Here is a 15,176-nt window from a genome sequence, read left to right as displayed (position 1 = left end):
GCTTTTCACATACTAGGCATAGGGAAACAGTATCACTAGCTTTTTACGCTCCTTTAGGGCTGATAAAGTAGATCAAGGAATGTCCACTTTCCCTTGTTAAGAACTTGCCTGAGATGACATAACTCTTTTGTTCAGTGGTTTTGTTTTAGCGTCCCTGTAACGTGGAGCAACACTGCTTTTTAGGATTTGTTCAAACATTCCTCCCAGTATTTCAGGTAATTTTACTGTTGATTTTGGAAATAGTAACTGCTCATCAGGTCATCTGGCCTGATAGAGGAAGGCAAAGTAATCCACCTAGATACGAATTCGCACAAGTGCATTAAGAGGCGAAATTACTGCTGTGCCTTCACATTCAGTAAAATATAACATCAGAAATACATACGCAGTTCATCAGAGGACAAAAATGTGACTAGAACGAGAGTACAGTACTTTGAATTAATACTACTTATGTCCGTTATGCACTGTTGGATGTCATGTCAGCATCCTGTCGAAGAAAGTTTTAAATAGGCCCTAAACAAGCTATGCACCCGGATATGTAATACATATCAGCGCTATAGTACATATATCGCAAAGTAACAGGGAGATACTCTCTGATTTATGATAGCTGGATTTTGCAATGTTGTGATTCCCGCACCCCGTCCTCCATTTTTACTGCTACTGATGTACAAAATTTGAATACTTTCAATAACGCATGGAGTGACATGGAGGGCGAGAGCGACATCGCGTGTTGCGGAAACAAATGCAGATATTTTGTCCAACATATTTATTTCACGGTGCTAATGATTTCTACGCATACAGGTTCATTTCGCAACAGACAGCATCAATAAATCTGCACTCTACTCTTTGAATATTTCTGCATGGCATTCCATTAGTTTGTCCTTCATTTTCTCAGCATGCTCTGGTCCATCCTGCACACAGAGTCACAGTTCCTTGTTTCACCACTTACGCGAAACCTCTGCAACATTCAATACGTATTGAGGCAGCATGTATAACAAACTAGGGCACATGCTATGAAGGTTGTTATACCAGACCTAAATACCAATAGTATTTTTTTTTTTGCGGAAGCAACACTACACTAGTCGGTGAGTAATTTCGCGGTGCCCCCGAAGAGCCAAGCTGCGCATGCGCGAGAAGCGAGTGACGTCACACAGAGCACAACTGGAGAGCCACGTCGGAGCCGTCGCCGACTCTTCCGCTGCCCGAGTGACTCAGAGGTGCCGCCGCCGCGCCAGCGGCGCATGCGCCAAGAGGGAGTGACGTCATGTGGGGCACAGCTGGCGCACTGGGGCCACCTCTGACTTCTCCGCGGCGCGGTGACTCAGATGTGCCGCTGCCGCCGCATTCGCCGCTGAAGTTGCTTCCGCAGTTCTACTCGGGGTGGCCATTAGTCAAACCACAGCGAATTTTCGGTAGACTTCAAGGAGAATTCACTGCCTAGGATAGCAGCCTATTTTGCATGATTCAACCAACTTCTGAATTTGTCACAACGGACGCATCATTGTCTCTACTCAGGGGTTATTTTCCGAACATACCGCTCCTTAGAAGACAATTCAATGTTTAGAACATATTCGAGCACTAAGCATTAGCACTTTTTTAGTTTCGATTCTACGAAGCTGCTCCAATTTCAGTTTTTGTAGAGCTTATATTCCAGCTATTGCTTATACCGTCCACGAAGAGTGCATTTATGAACAACCGTTTCTCATGAGGAGGATCTCAGCAATGACACACTCCGGAATGAAGATCTTTGAAATTCAAGCTTAAATTGCATTTTCTGAGGAGTTTAAAAAAAACGTTTTTTAAAGCTAGATGACCGCACGATTATGTCACACCTTTTAATTCATGTTTTGTAGTTACAAGGTGTAAATAATTTGGTCATCTGAGCTCCACATCCAGAGCCAAAAGTTTGAAGCGCTCGCATAGCACCGCTAAACGAAGTGTTACCCGCGACACACAGACAAAGAAAAAATAATGTTCTTGCATGGGGTTTATGTTTTCCGCTAACTCATGAGTACCACCTATCATATGAAGTTTTTATCGAATTTTGTCGTTTCCACAACTCGTGAAACTCTCACTTTCAAAATGAAAATTATTACAGCATAGAGGTAGCGTTTCTAGGGAGGGAGAGAGAGGTTCTTATAAAAGCTAGACCTTATGCACAGTAAACCTGAGCACTGCACAGAATGTGCTATGTACAGTAATACACTTCGGCCCCGTAAGGTTTTCTTGCGATGATGGAAACCTGAGGTCTTAGTTTCCTTGCGCCATTGTCTTGCTCAAGGTGTGTAGACGTAAAACTAGAACAGCGAGCTTGAGGATTACATATTTTTTGAGCGCGTTATACACACATTAAAATACATATAGTGGAAAGATATTCATACTTGCTGTAGTCTGTGAAATTTTTCACGAACCCTAATAGACTACATTATCTGCGGTCTGGTAACTGTCGCACATCAATTATTACTAATTGTTTTCTGAGTGCAGTACAGTTAAAAATTAATTTACGCATAAAAGTAATGCAGTTGTTTGCTGGCATGATCGTAAATCATTGTGCAGAAAAAAGCTCCATCTTGAAGATGCTGTGGTTTAAAACTATCAAATTCTTAGTAGAAAAGTTTTTCTGCAGCCAGTCTCCATAAAAAAGTTACTGCGACATTTAGAAATTAGCAAGATTCTTCAGATTAATACAAGGACACTGCCGCCAATCAATAATTGGGAAGTTACACCTGATAAGATGGAAATGTGAAAAATAAACAGGCCTTTTGTCAATTTGCAGAAGGTTCATTCTATTGCTTTAATCAGCCCTCCAGGTCCATGTTGTGTTGAGATTTATAACACATAAGCATTCAAAACTACCTTGCACATTGTAATGTTCAAATAGTATACAAAGACCAAAAAGAATGAAAACAAAATCAAGCGACAATCTTATCATCGTCATTCTAACTAGACTTGTGGCGACACTTCTTCTGCGGTCTCCAAATAGTTTGTAATGCTCCTAAGCTGGCTAAACAATTTGCTCAGATTCCTTTATCTCACTCACCCAGCTGGCTAACACTCCCTGCTTCATCCGCCTTCATCTTAAAAAGCATTAAATAAAACCAATGAAAGACTACAATTGAGGCAAAAAGCATTCGTCAAGGCTGAAAATTGTTTCAGGCAAGCCTTTTAATGTGCACCAATATTGCAGTTCTTCTGTTACAGCCTACAGCACACAAGCACTTCTATCTAAGCTGTCACAGCTCTCTAATTAGGCACGTTGCTGCTACGCAAATAACCGTTCTGTGTAAGCTTGTTTCGAGTATCTTGCGTTTGAATAACACGCCTTGCCCATGCCCATTTCTCCTTCTTTTTGATTAGAACGTCAGTAACTCAGATACGTTCCTGACTACCTGTTTGCATACTTTGCGGCTTTAAAGCTACATCGGCGATTTTAGGTTATATCGCTGTCACCATTATGTTTTAGCGTAAAGCTACACTACTCGGGTCAAAGCCGAGTTTCACGTTTCTTGGCCGCCCGTTATGCGCATGCGCGAGAGCCACCAAATTCGAAGCGACCCACTGGAAATGTCATCCTTAATCACCATTGAATCGATACTTAAAAAATAAGTTAATAAACCTTGTCTTCCGCCGGTTAATCGAGCTTCCAACCTTGGATCCCCAGCCCAGGGCTTTACGACTGCGCCACGTCCAGGATGTTTTTTTCTTTATTGCCGCCACGCCCCCGATCATTCTTCATGATTCCCCTAGTCTACAGTGAGAATGATAGCGGATTCCACGAGCGACACATACTGTGCCTTGCCTTTTCTGTAGACGAATCATAGAACACCGGTAAACTTTAATGCGTTCAATGAAATGCTGGCTGTGTTCGACAAGGGGCGCGCGATGTACCGTCACGACAAGACTCTTTCACAGAGCGGCCGCGAGAGTGGCACGGAACACTGAATCTTCCCAGAACGAGAAGAGCGCCAAGCGAAAAGACGTCGCCAGGAATCTGAACGGCGTGCTATGGCCGCCGCTAAACTACAACAACTGCGGCCGGAGAAAAGTGAGGAAGAGGACGAGGAGGATGAAGAAAGTGACTCCAAGACTATCCGGTGCACTGAACACACAATAAAGCTCGGTGAAAGTGGAAACTCAGCACCAAACATAACAGCAAATTCACGCTACGTATATCGGGGCATAGCAAGAGCTAAGCCTCTGCCAATTTTTCTTTGTTTTTATACTCTACGTTTCGTCCTATTGCTAAGTAGTAGTACGGTAACGGCTGTAATGTTCTAGTGAGCGATACAGGTAAGCTGCCATTAACTATTAAAAAAAGACGTTTGGAATGCGTCCTATGCTAACCTAATTCTTTTGTTGCTTTCACTTTTGTGGTCATGATGGGCGGTCAATACATGTTCTAACTTCTACGTAGAGGCATTCGCCTGGCATTTCCAAACCAACACCGCCAAGCCTAAAGTGCGCTTTCGTTCCGAAAATCGCGGACAATATTTTGTTCCCTGTATGATTGCTTTAGGGCTACCGTCCTGCTTTTCGTATCTAGGCAGTAATCATCAATTGCAATTCGTCGCCACAGTTATTTGAACAACGATTTCATCAGTAAATCACATATTACTGGAGAGTTTTCTCAGTAGTAATGTCAGTAATGAATATTCTTAATATTAGCAGTGCACATAGGGTGTGTTTCCTCTCAGGGCGCCTTTTCTTAGGGGAATTTAATTGCATAATGAAGAACAGTGCTGTGCAGCTGCCATAGATGCGATAAGAGAAAACAAAGTGCAATCTATCCGGTCTTGCGTTGAGTACCGAAGCTATTACTGTGGCAGGTATAACTAACATAGCTACAGGCCGCTTTTGTGCACCATGACCGATGAAGCGGAATCGAGTCTTGCATTCGCAACGGCTGCTGAAAGCAGCCAAAGGCCAACAGAGGCTTACAAATCCCAACTATAGTATCATGTAGCCTTATTCGGTTCCCTCGATCTACAGAAACACACGCACGTATCTAGCCTTTTGAAATTATTGGAGTACATTTACTCTTGAAAACAACTATATATCTACTTGTTTACATGCACTTTACCTGTCAGATATACATTATTTACCTCATAGCACTGCGAAATCAAACACTGCTGCAGCTACTTTAGAGATTCGGGATGTCATATATATGGGAAGAGGCAATCAAGCTCTTTTTCCAACCTTTTTTTACTCTGTTGAAACACAGCTACGACCTGTAATTAAACTGGGCAACTGCATTTCCTTGGTACTTTCATTTCATCGCTGGCTATCTTGAAGTCTTCTTTCCTTTCGCAACTCTTGAGCGTTATCTTATATCCATATCAAGGAGGGTGTATATGTCGTAAAACCAAGCACAAGAATTGGAATTGTACTTACCGCGTTCACTGTCACAAAATCTTCGAACTGAAACAAAGCATTTCAAGAAAGGAATATAGTAAGGAGTTCCTAGCTAGTTGTAAGTAGCCGCCAGAACCACAACGCAATATTCATTGTCGCCATGTCCTGCGCAGCAAATGTTCTTTTGCGATTGCATAATGGCGAGATTTACACGTATAAAAATAATTTGTAAATTCATACCGGCTGCTTAGTAAAGGATCTCTGCAGAAAACAGGTTCTTAAAGTACAGTGGCATGCAAAGCAAAAAAAGTGAAGCATGCAATATTCACTTTCTAGCACGTTATGCATCCACAACAACGACCAATGTATACAGTCGTGAGCAAAAGTGGAGAGACCATGCGCTTTGAGAAAACTACCCGCCAGCTTTTTCTGACAGTAAAAGAGTTATTTCTGAGAATTGCATTAGGTTCCATGCATAATATACTTGACTTCTTGCCCAAGCAATTTTCTCTGGCACACCGTTTTATACATCAAAAAAGCAATCGTAGCAGTTAGCGTGGTCTCTCCACTTTTACTCACGATTGTACCTAGTAGGAAGACGTTGTGACAAGTACTGGATTAAAAAATAATTATATCCCATAACAAAGATATTCGTTTTGACAAAGCCGTCCTTTAAAAAGTGTAGTATAATTTCATCGCGCTTGCCCCAACCCCGGGTACAACAGGGACTCATAAATCAATGAATAATAGTATATACTACACAAAACGTTCACTGTACCAATGCAGCTTCAAACGTCACTTCAGTATCTACAGGGGGAGGAAATTGACCCGAATTTTCTTATTTACATATGAATCACGTCTGTGGTGAAGGGTTTTAAAATAACTATTCTTACCATTGCGGCTGAAGAGTCCAAGGAGGCCTTGCACATAATCTGCACAGCTTCGAAGAACGACATACCAGCGAAAAGTTCCATCAGCTCTTTAACCCGCTGGCCTGCCTGTGCATAAAGTACGCATTATGCTAAATCTAGCGACAAGGCATCAGTGAATTGCTTAAATTTTAGAAAACGCAAAGATTCCTAAGAGAAATGTTTAAACGTATTTCTAAGAAGCTCCCTTGGCAATCCTGCCCTGTACAGCAATACCCAGAACACGTATTGCGCGTTATTATAACACCATAATAGTCACTGTCATAAACTGAATTTTGCACATCACACAACGAACAGTTTCAATTTTGCATCAATCAATACACATGCTCTTAAAGCTCTTTTTCTAGTGTTATCGTCTTATTTTCTGCTAGTCTGTTTGTCCATTCTTTGATAAAAACATTTTTCAAATTTTTAAAAGCGCAATAATCACCATGTTGACAGGGAAAAATATAAAATCAAGCTTCCAGCAGGTTTCAACCATGAATGCACTCTCCAAGAAAATTTAGTATTGAGACCTATTTTGACTAAACATTTCGACTCAGTGGGAGCGAAAATGACGGAGTCGAGAGCGCCTTGTTTAACCTGTCCAGAAAAAAGTGATTCCGCTAATCCCCTCCTGTAAACAACAGAAACAACTACGGTGAAATCAGCAAGTTGGGGTTTGCACATTATGACACAAAAATTAACACAAAGAGGAAATTGCTCTAGAGAAAATTGCTCTGAAGTTAGCCAGAAACAAGTGCTGGTTGGGACGCATATTTTTTCTTTGTACAGCAACCCCCAGACGTAACAAGAATGACTGAAAGCGTGGCTTGGGATTACCGCCAGCGCCATCAGGCGGTAGTCATGGGATGCGAAAATGCTCTCCACTCGTTTACGGTGGAGGACGATAGCTGCGTCGCAGCTCAGTTTCACTGCTTTTTCGGCTTTGCCCGATCGCAGCGAAGCTAGCGCGCTCGTTAAGTACACGTTTCTCTGTGTTTGACTTGCTCATGCGTCCTCACACTCCCCGACGACGCACTGCAGTCTTCAAATCGCCCGCTAATCTGTCGCAACTCGCGCGCCTCGCGGGAAGTACGCAACGTAACGCCACATGACAATTTTAAGTGTGATCAAACCTTACCGGCTTCTCTAGCTGAATTTTTCCATGCAACATTATTTTTACTCCCTAACTGCAACAGAATACGCGTGACCTCCTGTGGAAATAAATTGGAAGCTCATCACACTGGCCCTATAATTTGTTAGATTCACAGATTTCCAATGCAACTCGCAGGTGCGCAAGATGCGGAAGATCTGGGCAAGAACGCAGGCTCCCACGACGAGATGGCTGCAATGGGCGGCTAGGGCGTGTAAGGCAGGATCCGAAAGCAAAACAAGCAAAAACGCATACCTAACAAGCACACTGCGCGATTATCGGGCATATTTGTAAAATAACTCGAGGGAATTTGCGCATCAGCTATCTACAGTAGCCCTAAACGTATTCGGAGCATTATTTCACCCGCGATGACTATCTCGTCGCGGCACTGGCAGGAGTCAAGCGACGCTATGCGTCGTTCCTGTAAAGACCTTGGGCACCTGGGACTTAACCAACTTTTCATTGAAATAGCCACTGTTTTTTTGAACTGTAAATTCAGATCTGTATGTATGTATTAGGGAGGACCTGAGGATGCTGTTGAGTAAAATGATTAAAGGAGCACCGAAGCATTTTTTAAACATGTTGTTAAGCGGAAAGGACTTCATTGGGAGCGGGTTTGATGATTGAACCAACGATAAATTCACAGCTAAAATGGTTCATAAGTACATATATATTGTTACGAAGCGGCAAGCCGATGAAGACAGGAGACAGAACATGACCGATGACGATGGTAGATGACGTTTAATGAATGTTCGCAGGCCTAGCGCGAGTGCTCCTTCCCGCGCCACTGCCCGCTTCCTCTTCCTTGTCGTCAGTAACATGACCCGGGGCCACCGAGCGATCGTCCTGATCGTGGACGAGGAAGTTTAGCGATGTTAATGATTTTATGGCATGATGATGGGCGTGCCTGGATGCTTGAAGAAGAAGAGGAAGGAGGAAGAATAGAACGGCTTGCCGGTACGATGTCTGATGCGTGGGTGATCCGCCTCCCTTGGAGCTGTCAACCATTCGTCACCAGAGTCCATGGGACCGATGGCTCGAGGTCACGTCGGGCAGCTTGGGCCGGGGTTGCGTGTTCGTGTCCATCGGTTCCTTCGGGTCATTCAGGTCTTTTAGGTCCTTCATCTCGGTTATGATTGGTATGTCTGTTCTCCTTGTCTTCAGGTCCGGGCTGGGGGCTGGGCGGTGGTTGTTGTTCAGGTCCGGGCTTGAAGGGCTGGGCGAAGCTGCTCGGCGATGTTCCTAGGCCCTCGGTGATTGTCCCGGCTTGAAGATGGCGTCGATGCTCCAAGGCGAGGAAGGGGATGCCGTATGCAGCACCTCCAACCAAATGTTACGAAGCGGCAAGCTGATGAAGACAGGAGACAGAACATAACCGATGACGATGGTAGATGACGTTTAATGAATGTTCGCGGATCTAGCGCGAGTGCTCCTTCCCGCGCCACTGCCCGCTTCTTCTTCCTTGTCGTCCGTAACAATATTATGTGATATTCTTGCGTTTTCTATTATATCTGCAAAATCAACGTGTTTGCTTTCGTCAAATAATTCCAAATAATTAAAAAACAGTAAACACCGCTAGATGCTCTGGCTATTGTTCTGCCTCGGGGAACTATGCGTCTCTCTACACAAATGGCTTTGGTACGTATAGCTATCGTCTATTTTACCTGAACAGCTGATTGTTCGGCGGCGAATTCTCGATGAATTTTGCGCTGCCATGAGCAACAAAACTGCGCAGTACCGCGCTACTCGAGCAGCGAAAGCGCTAGGCGAATGTCTTTCAATACATTTCCCTCTCGGAATGAGCGAAAATATATGGATTGAAGCACTGGGCATTCACGAGCAACCGAAGGGGTGGGTGTGCTGGCGCGTTTCACTCGAGCACGACCTCGAAACGCCTTAGAAAGTTCACCAAAGTTCCGGCATTCGCTGGCTGCAAGCAACGGCGGCTACGATGCGATGCGGTGCTGACAGTGGTAGGCGCTTACGCAAAACGTCGATCGAAAAAGTAAGTATCGTCACACATTGGCTGAACAGTGAAAGCTCGTGCCGATCGGAGCCTACCAAAGTTCGTACATAATATAGGTAGCAATGTTTTTACTGTTTTTTTCTTAGACTCACCAACACAAGTAATCACTCTAGCAGCAGCTCAATGTGCTCTCGCCAGTCGCCTGACAGTGATTAGTGAGATTAACGCACGTGAGCACCCCTGATGAGAGCTTACATCCTTTTTTGATCATTTATAACACCGCGTTACCGTCGAACGCGTGGCTTGTCAGCGCCATATAACAGTAGAGCGCAGGAAAGTAGGCGAAATTTCCCGCAAGCAAACCATCCTTGTATTTTTTCTCTAGCAACCTGCTTCATTTCCACTAGGTCAAAAAAGCTTTGTCGTATTTACATCCCTGGGACACGAGTTTTCTTTTTCCTTACCACAGCGTCAGGTTTTTTTTTTTTTTCAATGACTTGAACTCACGATGCCAAATTGAATTACTGAAAAAAGGGAATTTATTACCGCGTGCTGGATGGTTTTTGTTTCTTTTTGGAATCTGAACTGTTTGCTTTTCTCTCACTGGACGCAAATTCGGGACACCTTCACAGGGGCGAACAAGGCTATATCCCAAATGAAGCAATGAGGAATACGTCTTTTGAATACACCATTGCAATCGTTTGATGCCTTGCTTGAATTTACACGACTTATTTAAGAGTCGTCATTCTCAGCGTTACTGGCAATAACTCACTGTACTCTCAGGTGGGCAGACAAACTTAGAGATTCAGGCCATGAAAGATGAATGTACACACACAAAGCTTTTATTGTTTACGAAGTGCGCTGCATCAAATGCAAAGCTGGTGGCATAACTGATGATGTCGTAGACTCCCCTACTGAAAAATCCTGTATAAAATTTGTACAGGAAATCGTATACAGGTTTACTGTACAGGATCTGGGATACAGGATTGAGGGCTATTTCAGCAAATTCCTGTACTGCCCTGGAAAGTCCGGAATGAAACCGCGCGGAGCTCTGATACCGGAATGGCCTGTATGGTTGATAGCCCTCGTTTCAGGAAAGAAACGAGTCGCCAGGGTGGAAAAAGCATGCAACAATATAAAATAAAACGATTACATTTAAAATAATAAACAAAATAAAAAAAAGATAAAAAGAATTTTACTACCGAATGTGGAATCGATTCTCGGTCCTTATAGCCTTCAGACGGGCACCTTAACCACTACTCCACGGCGGGTTATGGATGCAGGGGTTATTATTCAGTATATGTAGCTACTTTTGCTCTTTCGTAGTATATTTTCTTTGGCAGTAGAATTTGTGGCCGTAATTCACCGATCGCCCTTTAAACACGCTGAATATCTTTGCAGGCTGTTACGAGGGTTCACAAATGTGCCGTATCTTTATAATGCGTCGCTTTATTGAAGGCAAACCTCAAGATATCACAATTTACTAGTGCTGATGTGTTTTTCATCGTCTACGAACGCTTGTAAGTTTTCCTAAATACAGAGATATCCGGTGCACTAATACTTGTAATACTGGGCGTTTTAACTTCACGTGCTACCAGCGGAGCATCGATGTCAATGAATACACTTCCGACTGAGCGGTTTCAATCTGTAAACATTCGAGAACGCGTCGCCTTATTGTAGATTATTGGAGACTGTCGTTCCAAGGTGCTTAGTACCAGTGGACTCTTAACCAAATGCGCTATTGCAAGTAGCCATTGAGTCATCCCCTTTGAAATTTTCTGCTGACAACTATGAGCCATCGCGTGAGTCTTTTTTGTGGTTGTCATTTATTTGCAGTTACGTCTGTACCCTTCACTCCTCCAATGATGATTTCTTTGAGGTAGTGAGCAGAATTCTCTACCTCTATTCTAGTAGCAACTGTGACTATTCTTATCTATATCTTACTCTAGACGTTATTTATATTTTACAGAGCTTGTGCTCCTCCCAGTGCCTCAGTGAACTCCCAAATAAATTTCATCACCTTTGAGAGAACCTGCTGGAAATTTTGAGTTTGCAGACAGTGCCAAGCTCCTTGCAAAGGGTGAACAAAATGTCTGGCTTTGCACATTATGTGACAACAATTTGTTCAGACGCGCACTCGTTAACATGGACCCCTCAGCCAATGCTGAATAAAAAGGCAGCGGGAAGTGCTGCTGCCATATGTGCTTCTGGAGACAGCCAAGAAAAAGTGAGGCTTCATCAACAAGCAGAAATATGTGTGCCATAAAGCCGATTATAGTATATGTATATTACGTTCATTTTGCACCCAGCTAGCAAACACATGTGTAAATATTGCTGCGGCATCTGAAAGTCGCTGTGTACTGACTCTTGTGTCCATAAGTGAGAAATGAAATGAGAAAAGAGCAGAACACGACTATGCTCTATGAAAAAGCACCGAATGTCTGCATAGTAGAGCAGTCACATCCTTTGCTTCTGAAATTTCCGACATCTTGGGAACACCTTGTTGCTGCACTGCTATGTGAAGTGCAGGTGTGTTATCAAGGGGGTCTTGATGTAGTACTTGTACAATGATTTTGCTAAACTACAGCCACAGTGTTGAGCAATCTTCATGACCCTTTATATGTCCATGCTCCGTTCTTGCGCTCCTGTATCTTCCTGAATGTTCATGTGCAGTTCTACAAACTCTCTTGTCCTCTCTTGTCCTGATATTAACCGCTAACACGAAGTGCCCTTGAAAATTTGACCATGCTTTCGAACGTATTAGTCGTCGTATCCACTGAAGTACATTACCATTGCCTTCGGCGCAAAAAGCCGAAGCATGTGCATATTTTTTACCAAGAATAAACAGTGCAAATGATGGGGTGTACTCGAATAGACTTTATGATAGCTGCAGTAATTATCGTGCGCGTTTTGGTAGCTACCTGTACAGGCTGTCCCTACACTATTGAAAGTCCTTGTTGCCAATTCCAAAACTGAGCTTGAGCTGCTTCAGCAGAAAGTGCCCATATCTTCGAGCTACCAGGTCACTGTCGGACTCGATGGTAGAGATGGCTCAGTCTGCATCTTTTGTCGATGTTGCGAGGGAACGAGAGCTCAGACATAAAAATATGTCTAACCATTAGGTTTTGTTCGCAGCCCTGTAATCACTTATGCAGTGATAGCTCCTGGCATCCCGAATAACTTCCTAGAGCTATACCATCTCAGGAGCTCAAAACCATTGAAAGGTGCATTTTTAATGTACTGCATCTGTGGTCGGGTGGCCTGGAACTGAAATCATTTTCAGTGATACCTGTGGTGGAATATTGACTCTCTTCAAAGATGACCTGCCAAGCGGCATATCTGTATGTGAACATGTTCCTCAAAAGAACTGCAGCAGAAATTGTTTTACTGACAGAAGTGTCGGTGCTATACTTATATCAGGAAATTTGACTTGTGCCTTAGAACATCGCCAATCTGTGCTCCGATGTCATTGAAGTAGCAGATGTGAGAATGCTGCTCTTGCTCAAAAATGTTTTCCATTGCTTCGGTGTATGTGCCTCAGCAGAAGATGGTAGCTTTGTCTTGGTTTTAAATGCGGCTTTGTGACTGGTGCCCCGCTCCTTGAATATCTGTCAATTTACACTTCTATCAAAATGTCTGAGGTGACAAGAGCACAGATTCCCAAGGCTGAAAACTTGTAGACATGATTAAAAGTTTTAACTTGCGTGTATTGCAATGGTGAAAGCCACACTTACTTTTGGCCAGCCTTTGCTGTAGACCTACCCTTGAACTCATTTGGCATCCAAGTGAACTGAACAATGGCTAGCTGCATGGGGAGTGACAATTGCCATATGTATGCATTTGGTGCAGATTGTCTGCGTGGTTCTAAAGTCAGTCACGTTTTCATCAAGGACTTGCCGAAAGGAGCACCTGGCATGTGGCGCATCTGTGTGGCGCATCTGTCTAACCCATAAGGTACCAGGTGCAAGATAACTCGCAAATGAATGCTGCAGAGCTAACGCTGTAAAAAATTTGGTATTTTATTGTCAGTAAGTTAATTATTTCCAAATGACACCTTAACACATCTAGCTGCTGTACTTTAAGCTCATGAGATGATTCCCAAGGCTGTGGCACATAGATGACGTGCAGAAATAACCTATACAATTTTGTTTATATTACAGAAAACATTCCCGGGGAACACCTAGTCCTTCAGTATTGATTAACTTATCTTGGTAACAGGATCTATTCTGAGATGGTGTGTTTCACAGCAGTTTTACCGTAAGCTACAGGAGCGCTTAAGCTTCTCGTGGCCAATGATTGCATGCTATAAGTCCGAACAATTACCAATAAGAAAGAGATATTGTGCAGGAAATCCTATAATGAATATTGGAATAAATTTGAATACGTACGTTTCCCGGAAATCTTTCTATTACGCAGGAAACGAAATCCGTCATTGGTTTTTCATCACGATCTGCATAGGAGCAGACATCATCAGAATACTCACGTAAAATGTAAAAAAAAAGTTTTAATTGTTCTGATACCTATGAAGAATATACAGCTTGTAGAATGCGATGAAAGCCAAGCTGTGGAAGACATTTACCGAGCTTATTTCGCAATAAATTCCTCCCGATCCAAATAAGGAGCCCTTCATGCTTCTATGGGGGTTTTCATGAGGCCCAAATAATGTTCAAGCATACATGCTAAACGAGCGCGAAAGAAAGAACACGGAAGAGAAGACAGCACGACACAAGCGTTTATGTTTTCCCCTTTTTTGTGTTCTTAAGCTGTTTTTTTTTTCCAGAATAAACACTTCAATTGCGAGTAAAAGAGCACTTGTGTCGTGCTGCATTCTTTTCAGTGTTTGTTTTTTTTGCGCTCGTTCAGCATGGATACTTACCAACTAGCGCAATGTCTCACGTTAACGTAATTTTTAAGCCTTGATTGGCAGCCCCTTGAGTAAGCAGGAGCACATATCGAAAGGTTTTCCAATTGCCTGGTGTCGAGAATAAATGCGCTGCTCCCCATGCTTGAGACTCTTCATACCGGGTGAGCACTGGAGCGATATGCCCTTATTGGCTACGGTCAGGCCCAGCAGCAGCAACGCGTGAGCAGGAAAGTATGCGACGAACCAGGATTTCTAGCAGCGCCATCAATTTGCTGTGCTGCTGAACAGAATTTGGGAAACCTCACTAAGAGAGCTACTGCGCTTATTTGAACTACAAAATATTTGTTGATTCTCGTGACACCTTATGCGACGAAACCACGCAGTGTTCTTACAGTCCCAATTGTGGTGAACTCGGAAGCATTTTAGGTGTAGAGCAATGTTTGGCAAACAAGGCAATATTTTTGTTATCTTTTTTTGTAGTAAACAATTTACCAAGTACACATGCACATGATGAAGAGTTTGACTTTTTGTAATAGCGCCTGAAGCGTATTCTACTGGACTTGCAAAACATTTCGTTCAGTGCACAAACTACATAAACAAAAAGCATCTAAAATTTTAAACATATGCTAGGTTTGCAATACAAAAGCATTATTATTATGAACAAGCTAGTACCTGTAGCAGACGTTATGTGCTACCAACATTTTCTTATTACATATCTTATGAAAATAAGCTAATCAAATAATTTCTAAATTTCTAGTTGTCTGGCTAGTGTAAAAGAAGGTCAGTAGCCCTCAATAAGGATATCGCTTTCCAGGCTTTTGCTTCAGAGATGATTTCATTTTTAACTCCCTTCAGCTCTATGAAAATCCAAGATTATTTGTGTCAAAATCAATACGGAGGTCTGCCGATTATCAGAAAAGCTAGACAAAACGT

General features: G+C 42.9%; 1 long non-coding RNA gene across 1 annotated transcript; it reads right to left on the bottom strand.

Annotated features, from left to right (window-relative positions):
• Window positions 1-758: 758 nt before the first annotated feature.
• Window positions 759-6,339, bottom strand: LOC146208926 (uncharacterized). The gene is made up of 3 exons (XR_014703408.1): window positions 6,243-6,339; window positions 5,389-5,415; window positions 759-908 (listed from the first exon to the last, which is right to left on the bottom strand). It is a non-coding gene; the product is annotated as an uncharacterized LOC146208926 (long non-coding RNA).
• Between the last annotated feature and the right edge of the window lie 8,837 nt (window positions 6,340-15,176).

Source organism: Amblyomma maculatum, chromosome 1, assembly GCF_055883805.1.
Source record: "Amblyomma maculatum isolate TAMU_Amacu chromosome 1, ASM5588380v1, whole genome shotgun sequence".
Lineage (NCBI taxonomy): Eukaryota > Metazoa > Arthropoda > Arachnida > Ixodida > Ixodidae > Amblyomma > Amblyomma maculatum.
This window is presented reverse-complemented; position numbering and strand designations above follow the sequence as displayed.